At 43.5% G+C, this 23519-nt stretch overlaps 1 long non-coding RNA gene across 4 annotated transcripts in view; it reads right to left on the bottom strand.

The window, feature by feature from the left end:
* Window positions 1–7079: 7079 nt before the first annotated feature.
* LOC132657483 (uncharacterized) overlaps window positions 7080–23519 on the bottom strand; it is a 94130-nt gene continuing 77690 nt past the window's right edge. Inside the window, exons 6-9 of one of the 4 annotated variants that reach the window (XR_009595764.1) lie at window positions 18214–18304; window positions 16633–16758; window positions 14034–14171; window positions 7080–11668 (exon numbers count right to left, since the gene is read on the bottom strand). This is a non-coding gene — a long non-coding RNA (uncharacterized LOC132657483). The remainder of the gene's footprint in view (window positions 11669–14033; window positions 14172–16632; window positions 16759–18213; window positions 18305–23519) is intronic. The other 3 variants (XR_009595763.1, XR_009595765.1, XR_009595762.1) reach the window with 3 other exon arrangements.

Below are 23519 nucleotides of genomic sequence, written 5' to 3'. Positions count from 1 at the left end.
GTTGTTCAGTTGCTCAGTCGGGTCCGACTCTTCGCGACCTCTTGGACTGCAGCACACCAGGCTTCCCTGTCCTTCACCATCTCCCAGTCTTCTCAAATTCATGTCCCTTGAGTTGGTGATGCCATCTAACCATCTCATCCTCTGTTGTCCCCTTCTCCTCCCGCCTTCAGTCTTTCCCAGCATCACAGTCTTTTCTAATGAGTTGACTCTTCATGTCAGGTGGCCAAAGTATTGGAGTTTCAGCTTCAGCATCATCCTTCCAGTCAATATTCAGGCTTGATTTCCTTTAGGATTGACTCGTTTGACCTCCTTGCTGTTCAATAACTAAATCACTTTGCTATCCGCCTGAAACTAACACAACATTGTAACTCAGCTCTACTTTGATGTAAGATAAATATGTATTTGAAAGTACAAAAAAAAATGTAAGTAAGAAATACAGAAATTTTTAAAAGCTCTTGCCTATATTTAGCCAAGACAAATATAGGTAGATATGAAATTATAAAATCTTCAAAATAGCAAGAAGAAAAACAGAAAAGAGAGGATGGAGGAGCCTGGCATAGAATCCTGCAAATAAATCTTGGATTAACCTTTGTTTCAGCAATTACTCTCCGCATGGCCCTCCTTGCTTACCAACACAGAGCTGCAAACTTGTCCAGGTTCTGACCGGCAGGCCAAGCTCACCTGCGCTGCAGCCTCGTCCAACAGATGATCAAGTGTGAACAGCTTCCCCCACTGGCTCAGCGGTTAACGTGCTTCCAGCCATCCCGTGTGCTGGGCTGAAGTCTCTCAGCTGGTGAAGCAAGCAGCTAGCACCACCTTACTCTTGCTATTCACTGTTTTTATACTTCCAAGCTGTACTTTTGATGAGATCTTATGAGGGGAAAGGTCTCAGTTTGCCATCATAAGCAAGATGAGAAAAAAACTCATAAATGTCCCTTGGACCAAGTTTATGGGAAAGGAGGGCTATAAAAAAAATTTTTTTAAAAGCAGCGGCTGACAGGACTTTAAAAGAACTTTGGTCAGCTTTTGGCAAAAATTGTCTCTCGGTTTTCATGGCCTGGTCGATATGTTTATGTATTCTTTCACTTTTTTCATACGTTGAGAGCTTATTCTCTACCACAGGCTGTGCCAGTTAGCAGGACAAGACCATAAACAACATGGCCTCCCCGCACGTCTCTTTAAAAACCTTAGAACTTGTGGGCGGAACTAGCATTTGAAACTTCACATTTGGATTCAGTTCTCACTATTAGAAGAAGTCCAGGGCATTATGGAAGCACTTGAACAAGGCACTGCTGAGAGATGAGGCTGAATTGGCCAGGTCAGCGCACGAGGTAGGTGGCAGGATGTCCCAAATGAGAGCAACGGTGTGTCAGAAGCCGCCCCCGCCTGCACGTATGGATAGCGCCACGTGTGACTGTTTCTGTGCGTGGGATGTCCTCCCGTCCACCACCCCCAGTTCACCAAGTGTGACAAAACCTCCAGTTTAAGCATTCCTCCGCTCTTGAAAGGGCTCATGGAAAGTTCCCCACAGACCCAGGCATCTTCCTCCGTTGTCCGTTACAGCTTGTATGGTCCATGCTTGCAACAATGGACGCGCTCTAGAACATGTCTGGTTCTCTCCCTGTGTCCGCCAGTCTAACCACTCTGCCAGTCGAAACTCCTTGAAGCCGGGAGCTGTGTCTTATTCACTTTACCTGCCCGTGTGACCCGCAAGTGCTAGGTCCTCAGTTGAGACAGGCTGAATGCTGAATGAAGCGGCAGTATTGTGCCCTCAGCTGTACACAACCTTGATGTGACTTTTTCAGAGGTTGACGCTTGAATGACAAATGTACATATTCGCTTCTATCGGAACTTGGTCGAAGCACTTATGAAAGACAGGACTATGGACAACTTTCCCTAAACGGCTGCTACCTATAGTAACACAAGTATAAGAAATTCTGAGACCATGAATTAGCAGGAATCAGACAACTGTTTATTAGGATAACTATGATACTGTCAGATTTACCTCACCTGTGTACCTCACCCCTGCAGGTTTACTGAACATCTGAGAAAGAATAAACTCTCTGCAGATGTATATAAGTCCTGTGCCAATGATGTAAATTTCCTTTAGATGGGACCAAGGAGGCCGGAGAATGAGAACTGAGATTGCTTCAATCACAGAAGACAAAATTACAGGCTCTTCTCCCTCTATGTCAGTGAGTTCATAAAATATCATTTTGTTCATAAAAATTGCTTTTGCTACAATGAGTATACGTGATGTTATGATGATCCATGTCAGATGGAGGCTTGGAATAAGTGAAGCAAGATGTAAGATCCGCTGCAGGGAATAATGGGTAAGAGCCCTCTCACACATCACTCAAGCACTAAAGAAAGATTGCATATTTACAGGGAAGTGTGAGAACATCGCCTCCTGAGTATTAAAGAGAGCACAAGTACAGCCAAGGCAGAAAACAGCCGAGCGCAAAAAGCAACACAGAACCAAAGGGCAACCAAGCAAATGGGGCTGTAACTTGAAATGACTTCATAGACACCGGGAGACCCTGCTCTCCTGTGGCAATGCTTGCTTCGTAATCACTGCTCACTTGTTTGATATTCAGACCTGTATCTTAAACACACACAGAAAACTGAGAGCCACCAGAAATTCCACTATACTTAGTTTAATATTTGCTCTTTTCTGCTAGTTTTTAATTTGGGTAGATTATGCATGCATGCATGCTAAGTCGCTTCAGTCGTGTCCGACTCTGTGTGACCCACCAGGCTCCTCTGTCCACAGGATTCTTAGGCAAGAATACTGGAGTGCGTTGCCATTTCCTTCTCCGTAGGTAGATTATGTGCATCTGTAAAATTCTGAACCCTTCATTTAATCACCAAGACTGAATAATCATTAAAATTCCGCAGCTGAAAATAATCCCTATTATTAAGGTGACTTTGCACCCTGGTTTGCTTGGGACACTCCCAAATTTTATCTAATGTCCCAGATCCTGCACAATTTAACATGCATCCTAGATTTCTCTTTTTTTAATTAACAAAGCAGTAAGATAAACTAAGACAAGTTTGGCAATTTCCGCTTTGTACCTCTAGCTTCTGCCAGGGTCTTATCAAACACAGAGTTGGTTCATAGTAGCTAGTATAGTATGTATGCAGTTCTGTAGGTAGTGAGTATACAGCATGTAGGGCTTCGATTGACATATGGTTAAATCCAAAAGATGACAGGTGATAACCAAACCGACTTTTCCTTTCAAAACATATGACTAACACCTTTCTTTCAAGAACAGCATGTACTCCCTGATAAAACAAAACACTGGAGTGGGTTGTCATTTCCTTCTCCAGTGCATGAAAGTGAAAAGTGAAAGTGAAGTCACTCAGTCGTGTCTGACTCTTAGCAACCCCATGGACTGCAGCCCACCAGGCTCCTCCATCCATGGGATTTTCCAGGCAAGAGTATTGGAGTGGGGTGCCATTGCCTTCTCCGATTAAGTGGCTGCTGCTGCTGCTGCTGCTGAATCACTTCAGTCGTGTCCGACTCTGTGCGACCCCATAGACGGCAGCCCACCAGACTCCCCATCCCTGGGATTCTCCAGGCAAGAACACTGGAGTGGGTTGCCATTGCCTTCTCCAATGCAGGGACAGCTAACCCTCTGGTCTGGCTGTGCTGGAAAACTGTGCAGTGTTGCTGCCCTGCTGGCCGGAGTGCATACCCGCAGCCAGCTGTGCTGCGATCAGGACCATGGCCAGTACCGCAGCCTCCACAATGCAGGATGCTACCAGGCCACCGGTCAGTAGGAATCGTCAGGGATGATCGGTTTGGAACAGATGAAATATGTGCAGGGAATACAGACTTGACTGCCCTACCAGAGATCACAGAAAGAATAGCCTGAATATGTTTGCAGTGGAACTCATTAATTATTGTATGGTATAAACCTACAATTATGTATTTACTTTATTGTTTAGTAAGGTTTGGTTTTATTTTGTCTCTTCCAAGGCAACGATCTCAAACAAGTAAATGTCTAATGAAATATTTAATGCTGAATTTCCATTTCTTAAGAAACTTGGTGATGTCAGTTGCACAAAATTTTGGTTTACATTTATCATCTACCTGACATCGCCAGACGACACACATACTTTGAAGCTGGAAAAGTTAGGAATTATTTTAAAGAGACTATTTCCAAAAGGGTCAGTATAACAAGTACAGCTGCAGAAGGTTCATTTACAACACTGGGAAGTATGACTTATCATTGGGATCAAATGAGTATTTTTCTAAATTAATTTCACTCTTTATTCCAAGTTTCTCCTGTATATGTGAGAAAGCGAAATTATAGCTATTAAATCTATTGGCTCCATTAGCTAGAGAACTTCACCAAGAGTTAGACAATACCAGTTTTGCATTAGTTTCATAAGAGTCTTCAAATAGAAATTCAGTTAAATCCAGTAATGTCTTTTAAATGCAACACATGAAATCAAGCTAAAACATTTAGAAGTTCATTCTGTCTTGATAAAATATTTTAACGTTCTCATAAATGCTATTAAGATATGGATAAAAAGCTCAACCTTGGAGATAAAGTTACTTGTATTTGCAGTGATAGTATGATACAAATTTTGGTAGAGCCCAATATTGTGGTAGAAACCATGTTCCAACTAAATCAAGAAACTTGTGTTGCAGGTTTGGAATTGGAATTCTGATTGGAATAGGTTGTAGTGCACGTATTATTCATGAATGTGCCCAAACAAGCTTTGATAATCTACTTGTCAAAATAGAGGCTGCATTTAAAGTCAGCCAAATTCTAAACTTTTGTGACAAAATTCATGCTGCATTTATTTAAAACTGTTTCAGTTGTGGCAGTGCATGCTTTTTCTCTTCACTGTCTGTCACCACCAGACTTTAGAAATGTTTTAATTTTAAAGAACTACTTTGTAGATCCATCTAAGTATCTGACAATGATACCGAACCTCATTGTAAAGCAGTCCTCTAAATTTAGGTTGCATTTTGTTTGAAAGAAGTTGTAAATCTTTAATCAGATATCCAACTGATGGAACACCAAACAACTTCAGCTTTTGAAATGTGCAGCAAATTATAATTATTGAAAGAAAATCTTGAAACCAGAAAGATGAGTTGTAACTTCATAAAAGCCAAGGAAGAAATGGATACGCTAAATGATAAGAGACGAAAAGCATAAAATATTAAACTTTGAAGTTCTGTAATTGTACTTTGGAATATCTCCACCTCTAGGGAAAACCTTCTAATGGAGATCCCTTGGATTCTTTTTTAATGAAATATTCTATACTGAGTGGGACTATATTGAGATAGCCTTTAAACGCTGCAGATAATTTCTTGATAAGTTATACTTTGCAAACCTATCTTTTGAAGCAATGGAGGAAAAAGACAGAGCATGCAAAAATATTTGGCATAAAATATTTATACATTTACATATTTAAAAAGAGAATTAAGAATATCTTTCATCCAGCAGAATTCACTCCAAGCTTACCAGATAGATACATGAATATCTAAGGTACTTTTGTGACTAAAAATTGCATGATCTACAAAAGGAAGTCAATGGAAGTTATGAACAATTTTAAATTTGTCAGTCATAAAATGTAGCTTTGAAGGATACTGCAATCAGTTTTATCTAAAAAAATGATTAATAAGCCATATCCAAAATTATATTCTTCAGAAAAATACCTGTGTCATAATATTAGAGACTGATACAACCAAAAAGTTAAGTATGTAGAGATATACCAAGAATAATTATTTATTTATGCTGTTTCTAATATTTATATAGTCAATATAAAGAAGTTGCATTTTACTTTAATGTACATGATACACATAAATCTTATTTTTTAGAAATACTTCTATTTTTGAAAGTAATGATTGAGTAGAATTCATATCCATCCATATAATAAACCCATTTATATTGCAATAAATAGACATTTCAAAATGTTATATAATCTTAACTATTTTGGTACTTCCTTTTATCCTTTTGATTATATACTTACCTGAGGGAAAAGTCAAAGCTATGGTTCTTCCACTAGTCATGTATGGATGTGAGAGTTGGATTATAAAAAAAGCTGAACACTGAAGAATTGATGCTTTTGAACTATGGTGTTGGAAAAGACTCTTGAGAGTCCCTTGGACTGCAAGGAAATCCAGTCAGTCTATGCTAAAGGAAATCAGTCCTGAGTACTCATTGGAAGGACTGATGCTGAAGCTGAAACTCCAATACTTTGGTCGCCTGATGCGAAGAATCAACTCATTGGAAAAGACCCTGATGCTGGGAAAGATTGCAGGCAGGAGGAGAAGGGGACGACAGAGGATGAGGCAGTTGGATGGCATCACCGACGTGACGGACATGAGTTTGAGGAAGCTCCAGGAGTTGGCGATGGACAGGGAACCTGGCGCGCTGCAGTCCATGGGGTTGCAAAGAGTCGGACACGACTGAGTGACTGAACTGAACTGAGGGAAAAGTCTTATTTTCCAGGGACCAATTAGTAGAAAGCTCAGAAAATACAACAGAGACACTAGCTGCAGCCTCTTCCTAGATTTTAGACCATAAAGTCACAGAAGCATATACATTTCAAGTTAGAAAGGCACTAAAAAGATAATGCAACTCAGACTCAATAAGAATCTCCCATTATTGGATCTACATTGTATTCTTGGATCTACATTTTATCTATAATAACTCTCAACTCTCTCCAAACAGGAGATCTTAGAAACTAGAGGAAAGGTGCTTTCTTAGTCAAGGAGCCACGGTAACACATGTAAACTTACAGAGACTCTAGGTCTTTGCTCCAGGAGTAAGTACCTACTTCATAAAATGGACATTCGGTAGTCACACAGATTTTCCATAAAAACAAATTTTTAAAAATACAGTCATTTATAGACTACACAAATATTTTAATGTGTTTCTAAATATGGTCTTTGAATGAAATATGTTGATTATAAAATTTGGAGTCTATGGGCATGCTAAACTTTCATGAAAACCTTCCTCTGTAGATGGACAAGGAAAGAGGTAAGATGGCAGGTAAGGGATTGGCTCAAGTGAGAAGAAAATCTTGATTGGAAACTGAAAAATGATACCAATAAGACACATTTAAATTTTTATTAAATTCAGAAATAATAGCTTTTTAAACATGTTTATAAAATTTAGCAGTGAATATAAAAATCAGGGAGTTAATATTTTCAGTTCCCTTTATGTGGTATCTTAAAAAAAGTGAGATTATTTTGTTAAACAGAACACTTTTCTCCCTTTTTTAAAATACTCTTTCCATTATGGTTTATCATAAGATATTGAATATAATTCCCTAGGCTAGCAGGACCTTGTTGATCCATTCTATACATAAAAGTTTATGTCTGCTAAAGCCAAGCACTCAGCTTATCCTTCCTCCAACCAACCTCCTCCCCCTTCACAACCGCCAGTCTGTTCTCTGCCTATGATTCTGTAAACAGAACTTTTTTTTCAAACATACTGTTTTGAGGTTTTTCTTTTCATTAGAGCATATTTTTACCTGTTCATTTTTCAGACGACTACTTTATCTGCAAACATGTAGGTCTGGTTGCATGCTAATAAACCACCAGAAAAGCTATACATTTTCAAGAGCTATCAGAAGGTCTGAAAGGAGATTCTCCTCATTTTGAACAAAGTTGAGCTAGTTGACTATCTTCTCCAACATATTACGGAATCAGGGGAAGCAGCGTGTCGGTAGCAAAGCTCTGAGCCCTTTGGAAAACAACTGTCTTCTCCAAGCTATAACTCTCATCTACAAGGAAATCTCTTGGTAAGGAAAAAAAAAAAACACTGAGTCATTTGCAGCAACCTGGATGGACCTAGAGATGGTCATACTGAGTAAAGGAAGTCAGACAGAGAAGGAGAAATGTGGTATGACATCCCTTATATGTGGAATCTGAAAAGAATTGATACAAACTAACTTCAAAACAGAAACAGATTGGCAGACTTCCAGAATGAACTTACTGTTGCTTGGCAGGGCAGGGGTGTTGCGGGGTGCCGGCGGGCGGGGGGACGGGAATAGGGGAAGGTGTAGCTATGGTTTTTCCAGTGGTCACGCATGGATGCGAGAGTTGGACTATGAAGAAGGCTGAGTGTGGAAGAATTGATGCTTTTGAACTGTGGTGTTGGAGAAGACTCTTGGGAGTCCCTTGGACTGCAAGGAGGTTCAACCAGTCCATTCTGAAGGAGATCAGCCCTGCGATTTCTTTGGAAGGAATGATGCTAAAGCTGAAACTCCAGTACTTTGGCCACCTCATGTGAAGAGTTGACTCATTGGAAAAGACTGTGATGCTGGGAGGGATTGGGGGCAGGAGGAGAAGGGGACAACAGAGGATGAGATGGCTGGATGGCATCACTGACTCGATGGACATGAGTCTGAGTGAACTCCGGGAGCAGGTGATGGACAGGGAGGCCTTGCGTGCTGCGATTCATGGGGTCGCAAAGAGTCAGACACGACTGAGCGACTGAACTGAACTGAACTGATAGTTAGGGAGTTTGAGATGGACACATACACACTGCTATATTTAAAATGCATGACCAACACGGATCTACTCTAGGAACATGGAACTCTGCTCAATGTTACGTGGCAGCCTGGATGGGGGAGGAGTCTGGGGGGTAATGGATACATGTACATGTATGGCTGAGTCCCTTCCCTGTTCACTTGACACTATCACGACATTGTTAATAGGCTATACTCCAACACAAAGTAAAAATTTTTTTTAAAAAGAGTCTACTATGCACCAAATAATTTGCATGCCTGATTTCACTAATGTCTATTCCCCGTCGTTCAAATCTCAGGTGGAATGAGAGTGGGGTGTAGTGGAAGAGGAGGAAGGGGCCCACACACTTCACAGCCTTTGTGAGATGCAACTGCCCACATTCACTAGGTGGCAAGTTCTGGATGAGACCGTGTCTGTATTAGCCGCCTCTCTATACCAAGCATCTCATTCTATACACATGGCGTATAGAGGCCAAGGATATTTAGAAGGAATCAATAACGGGTCAAATTTTAGTGAACAGAATGGAAAGACTGAAACTGGGTATTTTGACCCTATTAGCTAGAAAATAAACTAATGTTTCTGCTGCTTTTCACACCTATTCATATTGAATTCATCCAGTCATTCAATATACAGTTTGCTGAGTTCCGGGCATTATGGATGTAACATTGAGCAAAGTTCCTGTCCTCATGAAGACATTCTGGTAATCAAAGAATTTCACCACTAGTTTTGAATCCTCAGAGCTGCCTTGTGAAATGGATGAGGTGGGTGTTTATTTGTAACCTGCTGGCTCGCTAAAATATTGCAAAAATATCTAATCCATGAAATTTCATTCAATGAAGTACATCAATGACAAAAATAATATAACCATCTGAACATGTTTTTTAATTCCAGATTCCCTTCTGTTCTCAACATAATGTGATAATTTAGTATTATTTTATTCATCAATTTTCCTACCAAACACACACACACCCCCTACCATCCTAATCCAACCCCTTCCGCGCCCCCACAGCAGTGCTCAACGAAGAATTATCCCTACGACGTCTGTTATGAGCTTGTCATGTGCTGGACACCTGGGCCTTATTTTATATTATTTCTGATCTTTCCTATAACCTCAAAAAGTAATTATTTCTATCCTAGATTTACAGATTAGAAAACTGTGATTCAGGAGACAATTTCACCCAGAATCGCAGGACTAGTTAGTAGCTTCGTTCAAGTCCAGCTATATACCTGTCTTGGGTCTGTCAGTGTTTCTGACTCAGAGTAGAGTTTCCCTAACTCCCTCCTCTTCTTTCTTTAACCCATTCTCTACAATTCACCAAAGTTACAGTTTGAAACACAGGTTTGATCATATAGCTACTCTTACAAAGAATGGATTGCCTCGACTTTTAAGATAAAAATGTGCAAACCTCAACACAGAATACAGGGTCCTTCTTGGCTGTGCCCAGGCTTTGCTTGACTCTCCCAGGCTGTCATTTTCCATGCAGCACTTATTCCCAGCACACAGCAGGCTTTCTTTGTGACTGTTCATTCACGCATTTCATCTCCACCCTATTCTTTTTCTCTCTCTGGTAAAACCCTACTCTTCCTTTCATACCTACTTCAAAGAGTTCCTTGTTTGGGAACCTTCCCTAGCTTCTCCAGAGCTATCTCCTCCTCCAGGGATCCCCAGCATGCATGCATGATAAGTCGCTTCAGTTTTGTCTGATTCGTTGCGACACCATGGACTGCAGCCTGCCAGACTCCTCTGTCCATTGGATTCTCCAGGCAAGCATACTGGAGTGGGTTGCCATGCCCTTCTCCAGGGGATCTTTCCAACCTGGGGATCAAACTTGCATCTCTTAAGTCTCTTGCGTTGGTAGGCGGGTTCTTTACCACTAGTGCCGCGTGGGAGACCTGGATCCCAGGGCCATCATGTTAACCGGTGTTAATCACAGAGTCACTTGTGGTGGCTCAGACAGTAAACAAACCGTCTGCAATGTGAGATACCCATGTTCAATCCCTGGGTGGGGAAGATCTCCCAGAGAAGGGAATGGCTACCCACTCAAGTATTCTTGCCTGGAGAATTCCATGGACAGAGGAGGGTGGTGGGCTAGAGTTCAAGGGGTCGCAAAGAGTCTGCCAAGAACACACTCGTCACATGGGTTCCTTTACTTGGTATCGCCTTTGTTTAATTGTCTTCCTTCCCTTCCCTGCCCCCCTCGCCCCATGCTATGGGCTCCTTGAAAGCAGAGTCAAATTCTTATTCACCTGTCTCCCTGGAGCATAGCACTGGGCTTGTCACATAGTAGGGCTGGAAAAGTTCTAAATGAATAATAAATGACTGCCCTCTCCTGCCTTGTCCTTCTTTCATGACCTCAAATCCAACAGAGCTAGAGGAGAAACGCTGCTGAAGCATGACGAGGAGGGCTCCCTGCAAGGAAGCACTCAGGGCAGCAGAGTGGCTCCGGCGACGTCCCCAGCAAGATGTAATTTACAGGTTGTCTTGATGTGACTCAATAATGCAATAATTGACGAACTGATCACACAATGTAAAACCGTCTGGCTCTGAATAGACCACTCTCAGAGATGAAACAAAAATGAGAGCGTGTCTGCATAATCGGTGTGTAAACGCAGGCAGGGTATTAAGCATTCCTTTTTATTCTTAAAGAGCTGAAATGAGACAAGCTCCCCCCGCCCCAAAGCAATCTCTGTCTTTCTCTCTCTCTCTTTTCTCTGCTAATAAGCTCTAAGCAATTTGGAGGCAAGGTGTGATATTGCTCTCACAGATAAATAATAACAAACAAACAAAAAATCATAATGTTGATGTGATTATACCTCACTGACTAAAGGGAATTAAAGGTAGATTCTTTATTTGTTTGCTGATCCTGGGCATCCGACTCCTCATAACTGCTCAATATATCACACTAGTTAATCATTCTTGCCATTATCTTTAATGTCTTATTAGAGGGCTTCATTCATCTGGTTTTTATCTGTTTCATTGGAAGCAGTTTTAATCTCATTTCCGCAGCGCTGATAAGCCTGTTAGTTTGCACAAATTGGTTTTGGTGACAACGTGTAGATAGCAATAACGTGATTTCCAAACGGAGAGGAGAAATCTATTCAGGTCCAAAAAGCCAGGTGGCTTGAGCAAAGGAGTTGTGGAGAGGTGGAGACAGTGGTCTTGGCTTCCTACAGGAAAAAAATGAAGAAGGTAGAAAACAGGATGAGAAGAAGGGGGAACAGGAAGCTCAGATAAATTGTTACAAGACCCCCGCACCCACACCCACAACCCGCACCGGTCCAGCCGCGTCAGAGAGCCAGCGGTGATGGCCGCGTCTGACCACTAGATGGCCGCATTGAGTCAACAGTCCCATCGCAGCGGTGGAAGAGGACGCACGTTTAGTGGTAGCGCTTTGCCCCCCAGACTGGAGCACCCAACTCTCAGACCCCACCCTGAGGGTGCTCCCAGTGCAGCCTGAGGTCTTTTCTGAGAGACCTTTTCAGAGTTTCCTTCCTTCTCTGGGGTGCTTAATATCAAGCTGTCTTGTGCCATCTATCCACCTAATGAAGCCACGTTCCTTGCTTCCACCTCGCTTTAGAATGGCCTGGCTCTAGGTTTCTTAGAATAAAGGAGGCAGTAAGCCTATCAGGTTCAGTAGCTCAAAAATGCATTCATCGTAGATGCTAAATACAGTTGCCGCAGGTTTCCAGGTTGGGAGTCATCTTTTGCAGGCGAGGGGCGGGGGTCGGGAGTGGGGGGAGAAGGGAGGGAATCAATAGCCTGTCAATCTGCTTGGCAAATTTCGGAATGTCTATCAGGTTTAAGAAGGCAGCCTCTTGAATCTCCTGACTCCTGCTGCTCGGGTCCTGGTACTGAAGCCAGAAAATGAGGCTTGTCTATTACAGTGCTGGCCCCTTTCTTGGGAGTGTTGATCTGGATGCGGGTGTCTGGAAAGATTTAAATCCAAAATCACTCTCCAAATGCACTAAACTCTATCAGATTTATACTTCACACACACATGAAATGCCAAAATAATAATAATAGGGAAAGGAAGCATTTCAGACCAAAAAAAAAAAAAAAATAGGGTCTCATAATAGGCTTCCAAATCACTTGTTTCCGAGGCAAACAGATACCAGCCAGATGCAGACAGTCAATTGTCTGGTGGTGTCTGGGGTGGGAGGGCACTAATAATATTCCAAAATTCTCAGCTGCCAAAACTTTGCAGATCCATTTCCAGACCCTCTGCTTTTCAAGGAACATTCGGTTCATGTTGGTCTGATTCATTCTCACAACTCAAATGTTGATATAAAGTCTGCTTATGAAATTCTGAGACCTCTTGTTTTTAGAAACTCAGGAGGCCACACTTCCCTCAGACCTAGGGGAAGCGTGAACGCCTCTCTATTTTAGAATCTGAAACTCGGTCGACATTTCAGACCGTCTCAGCTAAGTTCTCGCAATCCCTCTTTATCCCATGTTCTGATTTGCCTGATTTAAAAGCATATCCATCTTGTAACTACTCTGTGGAGCAAAGAATTGAGGATGATGTTTAATGCGTCGCTTCTGATCTGAGCCTCCAAGGTGGAAATAGAATCCCAAGACTACAGGGTAAAGAGACTGGTTTCCTGTAGCTGCCTTTAGCTGAGCTCTCCCTCTCGAATTAGGTGCCGTGGGGCAATCGTGGCAAGTAATAATGTCTAGAACCCGTGAAACCAGCTAGGTTTACATTTCTTTCCAATGTGGTGCTGTTCCTTCATATGGAAATGATAGCACAGAGCAACGGGTGCCTGCCTGGGGCCATGTGAGTGCAGTCGCCATCAATATCCCAGTGGGGACATCCTGGCCGTGCACGTGGTCTGATGAGACCAAAGGCACGTGGCCTTTTGAAACCCGGTTTGTCCGGGTAGCCACGGCGCCTACTATCGGGGCTGTCTGTTCCGGAATTCCCGTCAAGATTTGACTTATACATGTGTGTCTTTATTCTTCCTCTAAAACATGCCATTAATTCTTTGGAACAAAATGCACTGAGGTCTACCTACCAGCCAGTATGCACCAACTGTAGGTGGATTTGCTGCCTGGCAGCTTTGGAGATGAGCTCAAGGCCTTTCAGGGACCACCCTCTCTCCCCCTGACCAGTTCCCACCAGGACATCCAGCTCCTAAAGGTCAGGGTATGGATCTCTGATGGGTGCCTGGCTCCTTAAACTCCCACAGAATGCACTGCTCCGTGGCCACATAGCATTAAGAGCCTCAGACGAATCGTGCCAGCCGCTCTGACGCAGAGCAAGGCCTACTTGAGAGGGGCAGAAGGACCCCACATGGGGCTAGAGACGAAGCAACTCATCCCTCTACTTTTTCACATCCTTACGCTGAGGACCAGAAAACCAGGTGTGTGAGGACACACTTTATCTACGTATGAAGTGCCGGGTGCATACGAGTCAGATCTGTTAACAGCCTGATCCAAGTGAGCAAGGGCTGTCGGAAAACAGAAGCCAGGAAAAGCAGACACGTGGCAAATGGTCCATCTGCCCGGGCCCAGAATCCGAATAGTACAGACCCGACGTCGGGAATGCAGATGTAACTGCCAACGGGGGTTCCTGCCAAACTTCTTCAAAACTTTCCATGGTGCAGCTGACACCTATTTGAAAGTTTCTCCCTCCTTCTGCCCGCTGAGAAAATGTCAGGTTTCTCTGACCTGAATGCAAAGGGAGAATAAAAATCAAAGTAAGCTGTGCTTCTCGGACTCCATCGTCTGTCTTAGAACAGCATCTCTGCGTCCCTGTCCCCACGCGATCGCCCACATCCCTTGGATTCCAGGTGGTATCCGCTGACTCTCTCCGCACCTCTGCTGATACCTACTGCTGAGACCACAGACGCCTAGACCGAGGTGCAGATCCTAGGGTGTCTCTTCGATCTGGGGGCATCCAGGGAAGCCGATGCTTCTGTTATGCTCCTCTATTTCTTTTTTAAAAACAATATTTATTTATTTGGCTGCGTTGCGTGTCAGCTGTGGCACACAGGGTCTTTCTTCATTGCATCATGGGGGATCTTTCGCTGAGGCCCATGGGGTCTTCAGTTGTGGCGGGTGGGCTCCAGAGCTCGGGGGCTCAGTAGTTTGGCTGCGCGGGCTTAGCTGCTCCACAGCATGTGAGATCTTAGTTCCCCAACCAGGGATCGAACCTGCGTGCCCTGCGTTGCAAGGCAGATTCTTCACCGCTGGACCAGCAGGGAAGTTCTGTTGTGCTCCCGTTTTACAAGAATTTGGGTTTACCGCAGGGTCTGGGTTAAAGATAGATGCCAGAATTTCCTCTTTCCCTCCCTCTGGTGCATGGTCGTGGACCACGCGCACACCCTTTGGCCTTCTTTGTTGAGGACATACTCTTTCTCAGCATGTCTTTGGCGCCTCCTACAAGTAGGTGCCAGGGGGCCAGTGAAGAGGGCTCCCCAGATGGAGCCCATCTTTGGTATCAAACAGCTTTGGCTCAATCTGGGACCTCCCGCAGCCCCTGAATACACACACACAGAGTCCACGCCTGCACATCCCAGGGCTTAGGACACTTAGAAGCATTGCTTCCATTTCCATTTGAGAGCATCTGTTGAGTCTGATTCAATATTGGGGAAGATGTACGTAACCCAGATAAAATGGATCCCAAGTTACAGCCCCATCTACAAATTAAGTCATATTCAAAGAAACCCCATCTTTCCAGCTTTTTTAGATAATTTTAATATTGAACAGGATCTCTTGAAAAAAAAAAAAAAGATGTCAAAGGAGCCCAATTCATAGCTCCTAGTAAAAACTTCTTAAAAAATTACCTTTCCTCCTTCCTCTGATTCTCAGGATAACTCGCCTGCCCCAGAGGATCTGAATCCTTTCCCCAAGGAGTCCTGTGGGCACCTGTGTGAGTTCTTAGCTTTCCCCTGTCTCTCTGTTTCTTCCATTTCTACTCTTTCATTTTCCCCATGAGTAAAGCTCAGTCCTTTCATATGCAGCCCCTCCTCCCAAACATCTTACCTCTTCTCTGCCTCCCACCACAAGTCATTGGAATTCTGCATCATCAAAGTCCAAGCATTGAACCTCAGAGAGATTCAGCCATCTGTCTCTCAAGATAAAATTATTTATAGAGAGTGGGAGATATAGACACTGAGGATGCCAGACTGCGTCCCCTAAGTGTTCAGGGTGATGGCGGGTGGTGGCGGAGTGGACAGCAACTCTCGCATTTACGTCTCCAAAACTCAAAGGAGGTTGAGTTGTAATCACACACCTCTCCCTATGGTCTAAAGCAGTTGAGAGACAGGCACTACAGCCACAGGGGGACCCAGATAGAAATTTATCTGCTGGCCAACCTGGACTGCAGAACCTTAGACATGCGATCAAAATCAGGCTCCTCCCTGCTTTCCATCACACTTAGTTCCTAGGTCTCTGACAAGGGAGACGGAGACAGAGCCGACCTCATCCTGCCCATCAGCCACCACCTGGAGGAGCCTTGTCTGTTACTCGCCTTCCAGTACTCAGAGGGCCCAAGAGCCAAGAGGCAGATGAACGTCTAGACTGTCCTGCAGAGGTGCGGGGTCAGAAGGAAGGGTGCTCACCTGAAGGGCTAAGACCTTGGAGGGTCTGAGCCATGCCCGCCCCTGCTCTTCCTCCAATCAAATGAGTCACCCTACTCTCATCACCCAATGCAAACTGCTCTCCTGTAACTAGTGTCTTACTTACAACCCCATGGACTACAGCCCGCCAGGCTCCTCTGTCCAAGGGATTCTCCAGGCAAGAATACTGGAGTGGGTTGCCATGCCCTTCTCCAGGGGATCTTCCCAATCCAGGAATCCAAGCTGGGTCTCCTGCACTGCAGGCAGATCCTTTACAAACTGAGCTGTAAGGTGAGGTTACAGATCCTCTCCTAGGACTTTTAAAAGGTCAACAAAAGCCCACTCCATGCTAATCCAAGGCATAAAGATAGAAATGGGAGCAAATAATCTGCTACAATTAATAAGCCTGAGTTTCTGCATACAAAAAATTTCTTCTAGATGTTGATCGTTTAAAGGATTTTGTTGTCTTTCCTTATTGAAAAGATTTTGGGTGTCTTTTCACATGAAGTAGCAGGAAGAAAAATAGAATAAGAAGAGTCAGAAAACAGGCTTCTACTTCAGATTCTTACTCAGGCTCTTAAGTTGGAATTTGTCCCCAGCATTCTGTCTCTCGGTTCCTGGCAGACCACTGGCTAGGCAGCCTCTTTATTCATGCACCCGAGGGTCCTCCTTGGTTCAGCAGTCCAAGCTCTAACCTGTATGGAAGAGAGGACACCTCCTTCACAGCAGTTTTATTTTTCAAAGAGCTATAATCTGAGGTCCTAGAGGCTGGATAGTGCAGAGAAGCTAGGAATAGTCCCCAGAACACTAACTGCCTCTGTTGAAATAGTGGCTCTACCACTATTTAGCTGAGTGACCTCTGGCAAGTTATTTAACCTTTCAATTTCCTCACCTATAAAATAAGAGATATTAACAGTGTAAGCCTATTAGGGAATTAAGTGTCTTAGGGTATGTAAACAATTGGAGCAGTCGCTGGCACAGAGGAAGAGACATGTGATGGCCGGCATTGTTGCTGGTCAGTCACTAAGTCATGTCTGACTCTGCAACCCTGTGGGCTGCAGCACGCCAGGCTTCCCTGTCCTTCACCATCTCCCAGAGTTTGCTCAAACTCATGATTATTGAGTCGATGATACCATCCAACCATCTCATTCTCTGTCGTCCCCTTCTCCTCCTGCCCCCACTCCTTCCCAGAATCAGGGTCTTTTCCAATGAACTGGCTCTTCACATCAGGTGGCCAAAGTATTGGAATTTCAGCCTCAGCATCAGCCTTTCCAGTGAATATTCAGGACTGATTTTCTTTAGGATGGACTGGTTGGATCTCCTTGCTGTCCAAGCGACTCTCAAGAGTCTTCTCCAGCACTGTAGTTCGAAAGCATCAGTTCTTTGGTGCTCAACATTTTTATGGTCCAATTCTCACATCCGTACGTGACTACTGGAAAAACCATGGCTTCGACTAGATGGACTTTTGTCAGCAGCATTATGGTTTAGTAAATTTCAGTGCAGAAACCAACAGAATACTATAACCTCATCACAATCACTTTATGAACCTTCTAATAACATGGAAATGCTCAGGCTTAATTGCTAAATTTGAAAGCCAGAATTAAAATGTTTATATACCGTTTTGAACCATGTTTAAAAACAACAGCAACTAGAATGAATTCTAACAAAATGTTAATTGGTTATCTCTGGTCATCAGATTACAAAAAATATATATATTTTATTTTTTCTTTCTGCTTTCCCACATGAATGTTCTACAACAGAATGTATTCATTTAAAAAATGTTGATTTTGATTATTTAAATAATTCTGGCATCAGGGCAGATATAGCAGGCAAGCCATGTCTAACAAAATGTTGCTCTTCTGTCTGGATAAACCACACATTAGAGTGACAATAAATTCTATTTTCTATGGAAACAAGACATTCCTTTGTCAGTAGTAAATCAGTCTATTGCTACCCCACCCCACCAGTGTTATAAATGCCGCTCTCCTTGGTAGGTGTTTCTCCTGGGGCTGCATTCCACAACCCCAAGGCAGGTATCAAGTTCTGCCATTCCGTTGAGGATCCATCCATCCTGAAGACAGTTGTTGCTTGAAGCAAGAAGCCTTAACAGCCCCACCTGTCCCATCACCCCACCCCTCACTCATATTTACCAACGTATTAAGTATTTGATGACGGAATGTGCTCAAGGCCAAAAATGACAGCTAGGCCCACTCTTCTATTGCTGCTCCATTACCCTCCCGCCTAGAAGGTAGAAAAATGCTATTGAATAATACAACTCGAATTATTCCAGCCCCAAGTTGAAGCCTCAGCCTCCAGGTCTCTGACTTTCTAGAACATTCCTTGGATGGAAACTTCTACCTGGACTCTCATCCTTGAGGTACATTGCCAGTTTCAGGGGGCTGCAAATTTTTTTCTCCAGTATTTATGAGTTTAGATTGCTGCAGACCAGGAGAGGTTATCTGCTAAGAGCATCACAGGACAATCTGTCAGCTTCAGCATTTAACCTGGGGGAAAAGGAGCTATCTGGCCAAGCCCTCGGTGATGGCACCATCGTGAACTCACACATACCGTGACGCAAAGCTCAGTGTCAGCAAAGAGGGACTCAGCTCCAGGCCACCCACATGCCTTGTCTTGCCTTTCTTTTCCCCTATTTCTTGCTTTTTAATACTCCCCTGGACTCATCAAAGTTACAAAATATTGTAGCTACAAAGGAACTGAGCTCTGCTCAACGCCACAGAGCTAGTCAGAAATAATAATAATAATAGCAGTGATAGTGACAGTGGCAAATTCAGACAAGCCTTCGCTACAGGCCAGGTACTCTGCTAAGATTTTCCATAAAGTAACTTATGTAATCAGCACCACAACCTCGTAAAGTAAAAACAAACTTTTTGGCCAACCCAGTATTAGTATCCATGTGTCATGGAGGAGGATACTAAGGCCCAGGGTATTAAGTGACTTTTCCAAGCCAGGACCCTTGGTCTCTTGATTTATCACTTGTTCTTTCCAAGATACCAGGCTGTTGCATGGAACTCAGAAGACAGTACCCTCAGAATCTTCCTCCTGACTGCTGGACCAGACACAAACAAAACAAAATAATCACAGCGGTTCAAAAAAGAGTCCCTTCAACTTTATCTCAGAAAACATTCTCTGACCACCCGCCCTGGTGCTGGGTACCGTGGGAAGTCAGAAATGAAATAAACAAGTGAGGATGCTGCTTTTATGCAACTTAAGATGTAATAGGGACAGAGGTCAACACAATATTGCAAAACAATTATCCTCCAATTTAAAAAATTGTAATAGAGAAAGACAGAAGAATGAAATAAGTGTTGAACATTGATAACATTTACGGAAAATCCTTTTTCCAAGAACTGAACACAACGCAAAGAAACCATAGTGAGAAAGATTCTTGACTCTCCCACCTAGCTCTCCTCCACCAGCTCCAACCTTCACGGTCAAGACCCTCCGGTGAGGCTATAATTAGCCAAAGGAAGGGGAAGGGGATGCATCTTGGTTGATAATCTCACTGCTTGCAAGGAGGCTGGGGGAAGCTCATCCCATTTTAGAGATCAAATAGCCAAGGCTAAGGGTGATTCAGTCATTTGCCTCTGACATCATAAAACTACTCTGCTGCACACACAGGACTTGAAACCCTCTGTGGCCCCAAAGCAAACACACTCCCACTGCAGAGCACTCCCTCCTCACTCCCTCCATTCCCTGGACTCATCTCCCAGCAAAGCCTTTACCTGTGGGTCCCATTTGGTGAGTGATGGATGAAAATTTCTGAGCAGTGCCAGCCCCTCCTCCAGGCCTGGCCTGGCGGCTGCGCCATTCCAGAACAAACACACGTTTGATCTATGAGGCTACTTTCTTGCCATGAAAGGATGTGTCTCCCAAGTGACCTCTTCCTTGGTAGTTGGAGAGAAAATGTGATAAAAAGCAAGAGCCGTGTCTTTTGAAGATAATTCATACATTGGCCAATAGATGCGATAAAATAGCTAGAAATCCAGCATGGGCTACAAACAACTCCACATTAAAGGCATCTGTGTTTAATAAAACTAATAAATCAAATGCTCTTAGGCGGCACCTCCTGGCTATGTTTTAGGGCTATAATTGGTGCACATGGATAATACAAGAATAAAAAGGCATTGAGTCAGCAGAGAGACCACTAACCCCTGATGTGCCCCTCAAGTATTTCTGGGATTCTTTTGGTGTTTTGTTTGGGGAAGTTTATCAAAAGCAAAGTCCCTTTCTTAGAAAAGTGCCAGGCTACCAACCTCTGCTCTTAAACAGGGAGTACGCACTCTCTCTGGGAATCTAAAAACACAACGGAAAAGCCAGAGAAGAAGGTGAGCCCTGATACGGACTCATTTACAAAACAGACTCAGAGAAGGAACCTATGGTTGTTGTGGGAAAGGGTAGGGGAAAGGGATAGTCAGGGAGTTTGGGATGGACAGAGGCATGCTGCTCTATTTAAAATGGACAGCCTAACCAACAAGGACCTGCTGAATAGCACAGGGAACTCTGCTCAGTGTTATGTGGCAGCCTGGGTAGGAGAGAGTTCGGGGGAGAATGGATACCTGTATAAGTATGGCTGAGTCCCTTCGCTGTCCACCTGAATCTATCACAACATTATCAATCAGCTATTCAGTTCAGTTCATTTCAGTTGCTCAGTCGTGTCCAACTCTTCTGCAGCACACCAGGCCTCCCTGTCCATCACCAACTCCCGGAGTTTACTCAAACTCACATCCATTGCATCAGTGATGCCATCCAACCATCTCATCCTCTGTCGTCCCCTTCTCCTCCCGCCTTCAATCTTTCCCAGCATCAGGGTCCTTGCTGTACTCCAATACAAAATAACAAACTTAATTTTTTTAAGTAAAAAATAAAAAATGGAACAAAAAAGAGAGAACATTAAACATGCTAATTTATTGTGCCTCTCAGATATGCACTTCAGATGTGTTTTCTGATTTAATCTTCACAAGCACCCCTCAGATGTGTGACCCTACTGCCTTGTTACAGGTGAGAACACATACCAGTGAAGTGAACATCCCGAGACAGAGCTGATAGACTTCCAAGCCAGTGAAAGAAGACGCTGAAGAAGCTTGGAGTACTCAACCTTGAGAAGATGGACTACAAGAGCAGCTGCTATAAACTCTAGGTCCAGCTATTCCTTGAAGAACAGAAGCCCCTTTGCATTAAACCAAAAGAGAACAAAGGATGTAGGTTTAGAGACAGGAGGAGCTCATTGGTAGCAGTCCTCTCCAAGGACTGTTGGACCTAAAAGGAAGTGGTGGAAATTCCTGTCCTGGGGAAAACGTAAATTCACAGCAATGTTGTAGACAGGACATTTGACCAGGTCCATGTTCAGGCATTGGCACATACAAACAAGTAATCACCTCTCTAGCCTTCCCTGTGCTTTGTAAAATGGAGACAGTAATAACTAATTTGGAGGCTTTGGGGGAAAGCAGTAAACAAAATGATGTATATAAAATCTTTGGTAAACCCTAAGGTACTATCAAGCATGAGGATTGTTATGATTCCATCTTCCTGGAGCTTTTAACATATAACCCAGCCTGGTGACAGAGGGATGGACTCAATGACTTCCTACGACTCGTTTTTATCACCAGAAGTAGACAATTCAAAGCTTGGGAGGGAAGGCAAGCGGTTTCTGGGGATCATTAGCTTTACAAGCTTTCAGAAAACTTCAGCCTAAAATAGAGATGGCACATCCCTCCCCTCTCCCATGAAACCGTTTCAATGACATAGTCAGCTCCATCTCAGCTGCAGAGTGTGAGAGCTATAGAGCTGGTCAAGGTCAGCCCGGCTTCTGCCAGGAAGGAGGGTAGTTTGGATGACAAGTTACCGGGTCATGATACTGAAGCAAATTCATAATTTGGGGCTAGAAGAAATTGGCCTTTGCCTCAGAGGCTATTTAATGCCATAAGATTCCAAGCCCCATTTCAGAGGCCAACTTTTTTTAAAAAAGATAGTGACCTTAATTATTATAGCATATTGATTAGTTAGGGAGAGATGGCTTGAAGTTTATTCCCTACCTTTACAATAACTTACCAGATACACACTAATTCATCTCTTACTCGATATTGTGAATAGTTATCTCCCTTCATTAGATGAGAGAGCATCAATCTTTCATGAACTATAATATACATTGTTGGGTCTCCCAGGTGGGGCAGTGGCAAAGAATCTGCCTGCCAATGCTGGAGACCTGGAGATGCAGTTTCAATTCCTAGGTCAGGAAGATCCTCTGGAGGAAGAAATGGCAGCCCACTCCAGTGTCGTTGCCAGGATAATCCCATGGACAGAGAAGCCTGGCGAGCTACAGTCCATGGGGTCTCAAAAGGTCAGACACGTCTGAGCACACGTGCAGCCACACAGTAGGCATTCTTCATATGATATCTTTCTAGTACTGTGCATGCTGGTGGGGAGGCTTCAGCTAAAAACCTTTAAGAGCCATACAGATGCAGAAGAATATAGAAATAGAAGTTGATATAGATGTACTTAGCATGAAGAATTATCATGACAAAGCAGCCTGAGATCTTATCTGTCATTTGTTTGAACAGCGAGAAGCTCCAAGCACTTCATAACTACACCCTTATGCTCTCAAAACTCACATCAAAGAGCCTTCTGATTTTTCAATAATATAATAGCATAAAGAAAGCGTTTGGGTATACGTTTGATAAACTTCCCCACACAAGTCACCAAAGATCCTTCATAAAACTAATTAAATCACTAGAAGTGACTGCATTTATCAAGGCCCTTGTAGATTAAAAGTTAAGTCAGTGAGCCTAGTACAGGAATGATGTTTCTGGATGGGAGACTTCAGCTCCCATTATACAGAAGCACTACCATAAGATCTTCTTCTTATATTTACAACTCTAGAGTGTTTCGTAGAGCCTGAAAAGTCGGAAGTGGCAGACTAACTCAGCCAGCCTCTTGCTACTGATAATTATTATCCAGGGCACACTAGTGCAAAGCACTGTGCTTGGTGAAAGTGAAGTGAAAGTGAACATCACTCAGTCGTGTTGTACTCTTTGCGAACCCATGAGCTATACAGTCCATGGAATTCTCTAGGCCAGAACACTGGAATGAGCAGATGTTCCCTTCTCCAGGGGATCTTCCCAACCCAGGATCGAACCCAGGTCTCCCACATTGCGGGTGGATTCTTTACCAGCTGAGCCACAAGGAAAGACCAAGAATACTGGAGTGGGTAGCCTATACCTTCTCCAAGGAATCTTCCCAACCCAGGAGTCGAACTGGGGTCTCCTGCATTGCAGGCAGATTCTTTACCAACTGAGCTATCAGGGAAGCCCGAGTATGAAGTTGCAAATACGTACTTTCCTCTATTCTTTCCCTCATTTACTTACCACCAAGGTGAGAAAGCATAGCTATGTTTCAAGTCATAAAGGGCAGCCCAAGCTTGCCTCATTCAATGTCACAT

Source organism: Ovis aries, chromosome 12 (genome assembly GCF_016772045.2).
Source record: "Ovis aries strain OAR_USU_Benz2616 breed Rambouillet chromosome 12, ARS-UI_Ramb_v3.0, whole genome shotgun sequence".
NCBI classification, from domain to species: Eukaryota; Metazoa; Chordata; class Mammalia; order Artiodactyla; family Bovidae; genus Ovis; species Ovis aries.
Note: the sequence above shows the minus strand (reverse complement) of the source record. Positions and strands in the feature narration are given on the sequence as shown.